Raw genomic sequence first — 6,962 nt, 5'->3', positions numbered from 1 at the left:
CAATGTGGTTCCAAAGAAATGACATGCAGGGGTATAACACCCAATCCCAATGTAACATGCTGAACATTAGATAAACTCTCAGAACATGAATCAATTTCAAATGTAGAAACAATATCAACAACAGGCTCAGATTCATGTTCCGTGCATGGAGAATAAACATTAAGACAAGATGAAAAAAGTTGTTTCTCATCATGCAAAGAGTGGAAATCAAAAACATGCTCATCAACATCATCAACATCAACATACCTATCATCGACATAATCATCAACATCAGAATCAATCATAGGTATGTTTACCTCCACTTCCTTGAAAATTGGTAGAGTGATGGAAGGTGAAGATGGTCTACCTATCTCAAAAGTGCTGCTCATATCTTCCTGTTCCTCAACATTTTCATCAAACTCCTCAGGTGCAACAGTGGGACATGGGACGGTGGGAAAGTAGATGGCGCAGTAGTAAGCTCATGATTATGCTCCCCATCTCCTATGTGAATGGCACTGACATAATCAAGAATCTGAATAGTCTGAAATGGTGATCCCTCTGAAACTTGAGACTGTTCCTCAATGAACTAAGTGGCTGATGGGTGTCGTCACACATGCAAAATTTAATGTGCATAAAAGAAATGCAGTATAGTACTAGGAAGTGACTCCTAGGTCGTCTCTCAAGGACCAAATGTGGTTCGAGAATCAGGTCAAACACGAAGTGGGGGGGGGGTGGGTTTGTGAAAGGTTTGTGTGAATGCGGATGTACTAAATCAAAAGACGGATGCAAACAAAAATGTAAAACGGAAATGCGGACAAAAACATAAAAACGAAATCAAATACAGAATAAAAACGGTAGGTCATTAACTCAATTACTATGCTTCCAATCACAGATTAATCACAAGAACACACTACTCTAATCCAATTCCAACACGAATCACCCAACTAAGCGAAGGCTAATTCGGTCTTCAAAATTACAGACTAAGTGAATGCAATGCACAAATTTAATCAGTCATCCACTGTACAGTCTAATCAACTAAGCGAAGAATTGACACCGATTAGGTAACTAAGCGTATACCTAATCGCAGGCAGACAACAGATTAAATATTGAGCAGAATCAAAGCAGTATGGCAATTAAAGTTCAAAGTCTCAGGGAAGCAAAGTAATTTTATTAACAACTAACCAACTAACCTAAGCTAACATGACAATTAAATTAGCACAACCAAACACATTAGACAACATAGTGAACAGAGACATTAAACCGGACAATGCAACAGGTAAATATCCAAGCATAATTCAAGACTTGAAAATGTAATGCTTAAGCTATAACATTAAAAGAAATTCCTTATAAGAATAACACAAAAAGAATGTGTTCACAGTAATCTAATTTGCAAATGTTGAAACATAAAAATTAAATTAAAAAGAACATGCACCAGCTCCAACTCTCATTTTCTCCTCCAAGCCGTCACCTAATTGTTGCTTGCTACAACAAAAGTTAAATGCACATTTTTTTATGCAATCCAAAACTAACCAAGACGTGGCAGCACATGTATCTCTCAAGGAAAATCAGCCATTGAATGCACCGAATGAAATCAACACAATTTATCTCCTTGTGCACACTTTCTTAATCTGAAATTAAATCTCCAAGCTTCCATGACAAATTCATGTGCACCGTTAAGAAGAAAACGAATGTGTTCAATTTCTCCTGTTCGATAAAATCCGTGTGCGTCACACCAAAATAAAATAAGCTTTTCTCAAAAAAACATCATCGAATGATCCAAATCCCTTTGCTTTGTTTTTTTAAAAGAAAGAAATGGCAAGTGTGTCTCTGTGCAGCTACTTCTTCTAAAGGAAACAAAATGCAATGCCAGCGTCAATCAAAATTCATCACCGCTTGTTTCCAATTAAAGTAAATGTGCTGAATAACAATTAAATGCAACGAGGTGTGTGCTCTTTCAAATGCTACAATGAATCAACGTGCAATGATGAGTGTTTCTACTGGAAGCTAGCTTTTCTTTCCATTTATTTGTTAATTGCATATTGGGTCACTTAATTTACTAGAAGTAAAATAGGCTTGTTAATTTCTCTTGTTTTCACTTAGTTTAATTAGTAGGTTGAGTTGTCTTCATGTGTTTGAGTTAGTGTTGCATTTAACTTAATTTAACTTTGTTGGTTAGTGGTTTATAATAGTGTTGGTGTCTAGTATTTTATTTTATTTTGTCTCAATGTTGTCTTGTATTTGTGGTAGAGATAATTTAGTTGTCATGCTAGCTTAAATTAATTTGGTTGGTCATTAACGATATTGCACTGTTTCCTTGAGATTTCTGAACTGTGACTGTGTGGCAACTCTGACTTGGTTAATATTAATTCTGTATTTGCACCTGCAATTGGGTATACGCTTAGTTGCCCAGTTGGTGTGACATCTTCGCTTAGTTGATGGAATTGTATGGTGTAAATCAGATTTGATATTAACAACGCATTCACTTAGTTCGCGTTTATGAAGACAGAATTAACTGTCGCTTAGTCGGTTAACTTTGTTGGATTAGAGGTTTGAGTCGGAACTTTATTTTGTTGATCTGTGATTGGAAACATTGTAATTAAGTTAATGACCGACTGTTTTTATTTTGTCTTTGAAACTGTTTTTAAATATGTGTTTAATTATTAGTTGCGTCTGTGTTTTGATTTTATTTATCCGCATTCACAAACGTTTTACAAACCCCCCCACCCCACTTCGTGTATGACTTAATTCTCGAACTGCAAAATTGGTCCTTGAGAGGCGACCTAGGAGTCACTTCCTAGCTATACTGCATTTTTCATATGCAATCAAATTTGTATGGGCCGCGACACCCATCACTAAGATAGTAGCCAACAAAAAAAAAAGGTAAATTCAATCTTAAGTCATCTCCCAATAAACACGGAATTGATTTCTAACAAATTAGTTCTTATAAAAACTATTCAAAAAGGGTTAGTCAAATAAAATAATTGAAGTGGGTATAGATAATAAAAGATTAAAGAACCAAATAACAAAGATAGAAAGACGATGATAAAGAAAATAGGTTGATTTCACTGCTTTTTCAAAATAGGATTCATCATTGATTATCTAAAGATTTTTTTTTTGTTGAGATTGTTAATAAGGGAAGCACTGGTTTAGCTAAACCTTCATCTCACGTGCTCTAGTTTATGATGATGACAACACATTATTAATAACACATGTATTTTTATGTATTACATGTTCTATTCTTTATTGTGATTGATATCTTAATGAACATGTTTGTGTTGATTTTGATATGTATGCATATTCACTAATCTTATACTTGATACATCACTTATGATTGCGTTACATTTGTTTAAGAAAAGAAAACCACACGCACTTTGATGAACTTATATTGTGTGGCAAAACTGCAAGTTTTAAGTCGACTTCATTATGAAGTAAGTCGATTAAAACTCATGACTTTGCACAGATTTTCAAAACCAGTGTTGTGTGTGATTTTGCATTGAAAAGTTTTTCAAACTAAGCTGAATTGTCTAAGTCGACTACATGCACAATGAATTCGACATAGTTAGTTATTTGTTTTGAAATTCTGTTAATGCTTGTATACTGTAACGACTATATTTCAAGTTAAAGCATTAATTGAAAGTCAACTATATTAAATGCGAAATCAATTTGGTTGTTATGACTACTGATAATTGACTTAACTATTATAATTGTTTGGTGATAGTCGACTTCATTAGTAGCATAGTCAACTACAAAAGCGTCTGATTTATAGAAAACTATAAATAGACGTGACTCATCTAAAAATAGAAGACTTTGGTTGAACTAACATTTTCATTTGTTATTTCATATTGAGATCCTGTGATTAAGAGCTCCAAGAACTCATCAAGAAGACGGTGGAGATCTTTCTTGGAAGAGTTCTTAAGGAGAAAGTGAATTGCGCTTACTGGTTGTCAAGCCTGCACACATTGGTGTTCATCTGTTGATCAAGTTTCCTATCAATCTTTGGAAAGATTGTTGTTGTCCTATTGGGATTACAGGAGGTGGACTCGTGGAGTTTAGACACTTTGAGGATCGCTCAAAGTGGGTTGAAGATTGCAGAAGAGGGGATATCTTGTTGTAGATCTTTGTGTTGCTGCCTATATTTTGGCTAGAGGGTTAGAGAGTGATAACAGTTCAAAAACCGTTATTTTCATACTTAAATTTGACATTAAACACACCCTTTATGACTTGGAATTAGAGAATAAGAGAGTCAAAGTTGGTTTTCTTGGTTTTATGCTTGGTTTTTCCTTTTTTCGGCAAGTTTTATTAGGAATTAAATGAAGGATGTTGAAGTAGAAAGGAGTTGCACACAAGAGAAGGTGGAAAAGTGAACAAATGAAGACTCGTAGCCACCGCTCAACGCTAGCCCAGTGTTAACACCCTGGCAAGTGTACCAGATTGTATCAAGTAATAATAGACAGTAAGTCCAGATATCGTTTCCCAAGGGACTCTTGGCCTAGATGTTCATGTGAATTGATTTCATAAGACTTGAATAAAAATTGAATTTAGGGTTTGTAAATGCAAAATAAACATGCAAATGGAAAGCTTGATCAATTAGCAAATAAAGATATGAATGAATGAAGTTGCTGGGGTTTACGGTTTCATCCTAATCCACCCTCTTATATCTACTATTCTTATTAGATTCAACTTTAGTATCAATGTTCATGCAACTTTCTAATTTACTCTAAACCCAATTCCTCGGCGAAAAGAGCCTATCACCAATTACTAGTTTACTATTCGTAGTCTCCCAAGTAATTACTAATGCATTAATGACAGAAGCTTAAAGCAATTGACCATCCTATTCCTATTCTCAGGTAATATTTCATAATCAAGAGAATTCTTCTCAGTTCTAGATTTCCCCGTACGTTTCCATATTGACAAAATCAATGATCATGACACTGAATGAGTTAAACAATGCAAACTTTAATCTTAGAGAAGAAAACCCAAACTATTGATAACAAAAGTATATGAGGAAAATAAGAACTTTGATATAAGAGAGTTTCAAAAGGACTACATTGTTCCACAACAAAGGGTTTAGTTCACCATTTTCATGGTGAAACTATATGAATTGAATGAAAAGAATGGAAGAATAAACCCTAGATTTGGTAGATTGGATCGTTAGCATCCAAAAGCCGCCTCCAAGATTCTTTGTCAGACACTCAAGCGCCAGTGCTGAGGGGTGCATTTGAGTGTCGACCTCACCGTGGGGCGGTGAGGCCACCGTTGAGCGGTAGAATCTTCAGAGAACTATCTGCCCAACGCTCAAGCGTCAACGCTGAGGGTTGATCCTAAGTAACGTACCCACCTCTAGGCGGTGAGCCACCGCTGAGTGGTGGACTATTGGGCCTGGGCCAAATTTCTGTGATTTTTCTTGAGTTATAAATAGATCTACACGAACCAGAAAGGGTATCTTTTGGCAGAAGGTTCCCAAAAACACACTTTTTCACCCTTTGAAGGCGGATTTTGGATGCGGGAGCTCCAAGTTATCAAATCTAGGGTTTATCTTTTCATTCTTTTCATTATTTTCATCTAGTTTCACCCCATGGTGAACTAAACCTTTATTGTTGTTGAGGAATTGATGTAATCCTTTGAAACTCTTATATATTGAATTGATACTTTATTCATATGCTTTTATTCATTAATTGTTAGAGTTTTTCCTCCGTTATATTTGCATGCTTTGCTTAAGAAATTATCCAATAGTGTGATCTTTGATTCTATCTTTATGGACACATATGGGTAGATCTAGACATGAGGAAATTCTCTCAGGAGCAATATTACCTAAACATAGGCATAGGAGGACTGATTAACTTTAAGCTTCTGTGCGAATTATGTAATGCATGATCAATTGTTAGGGAGACTAGACATAGTAAACTAGTAATTAGTAGTACGCTCTTTTCACCAAGACATTGGGATTAGGATAATTTAGAAAGTGACATTAACATTAATGAAGAAGTTGAATTCTTAGATATNTGAGAGTGGATAGGATGAAATCATAAACCCCAACAACATAATTCATTCATACATCCCTTANGTTATCTNTTTGGTCAATTGATCAACCTTGCATGTTTATTTTCTGTCTTGCATATAAAACCCTAATTTTCTTTTTCTCGAGTCTTAAAAGATCAAGATATCACATGAACATTTATGCCTAAGAGTGTGTAGGGAAACAATACTCGTACTTACCATTTATTATTACTTGATACGATTCGATACACTTGTCGGACCCTTAACAGGCTCTCTTCACCAAGAGATTGGGATTAGGGTAATTTAGAAAGTGGCATTAACATTGATAAAGAAGTGGAATAAGGTAGAATTCGTAAATATATGAGAGTGGATTAGGATGAAATCAAACATAATTCATTCATTCATCATGCAACTGCATTATCTTTTTGGTCAATTGATCAAACCTTTGCATGCATATTTGATTTTTGTTTTTGCATTCTAAACACCCAATTTTTGTTATACAAGTCTTAAATAATCAAGAAATCACATGAAAGTTTAGGCCTATGAGTCTCTAAGGAAACGATACTTGGTCTTACCACTTATTATTACTTGATACAATTCAGTACACTTGCCGGAGTCTTAACAGAGATGTGTTTTATATTTTTGACGTAGAGGTTTCTATAAAAGCCTTGTTATAAAACCTTGACCATTATAGTGCATTTGCTTCCTGGTTGTGGAAGGACATTAGATGTAGGCATTCAGGCCGAACCAGTATAAAAACTTTGTGTTTGCTTTCTCTATCCCTAGACTTTTACATTAAGTCGACTTAACTATTTATGTAGTCAACTTTACATTTCCAATGCACTTNAAGTTTTCATTCCTTGTGATTCAAGAAACTTTATAAAGGTTTATACTTTGCGAAAAAGATTTTAAAAAGACTCTGATTTTTAAACCTCAACAATTCACCCCCCTCTCTTGGTGTTGAAACTGAGTCATCCTGCTTCCAA

The sequence above is a fragment of the Vigna radiata genome, chromosome 6 (genome assembly GCF_000741045.1).
Source record: "Vigna radiata var. radiata cultivar VC1973A chromosome 6, Vradiata_ver6, whole genome shotgun sequence".
Lineage (NCBI taxonomy): Eukaryota > Viridiplantae > Streptophyta > Magnoliopsida > Fabales > Fabaceae > Vigna > Vigna radiata.
This window is presented reverse-complemented; position numbering follows the sequence as displayed.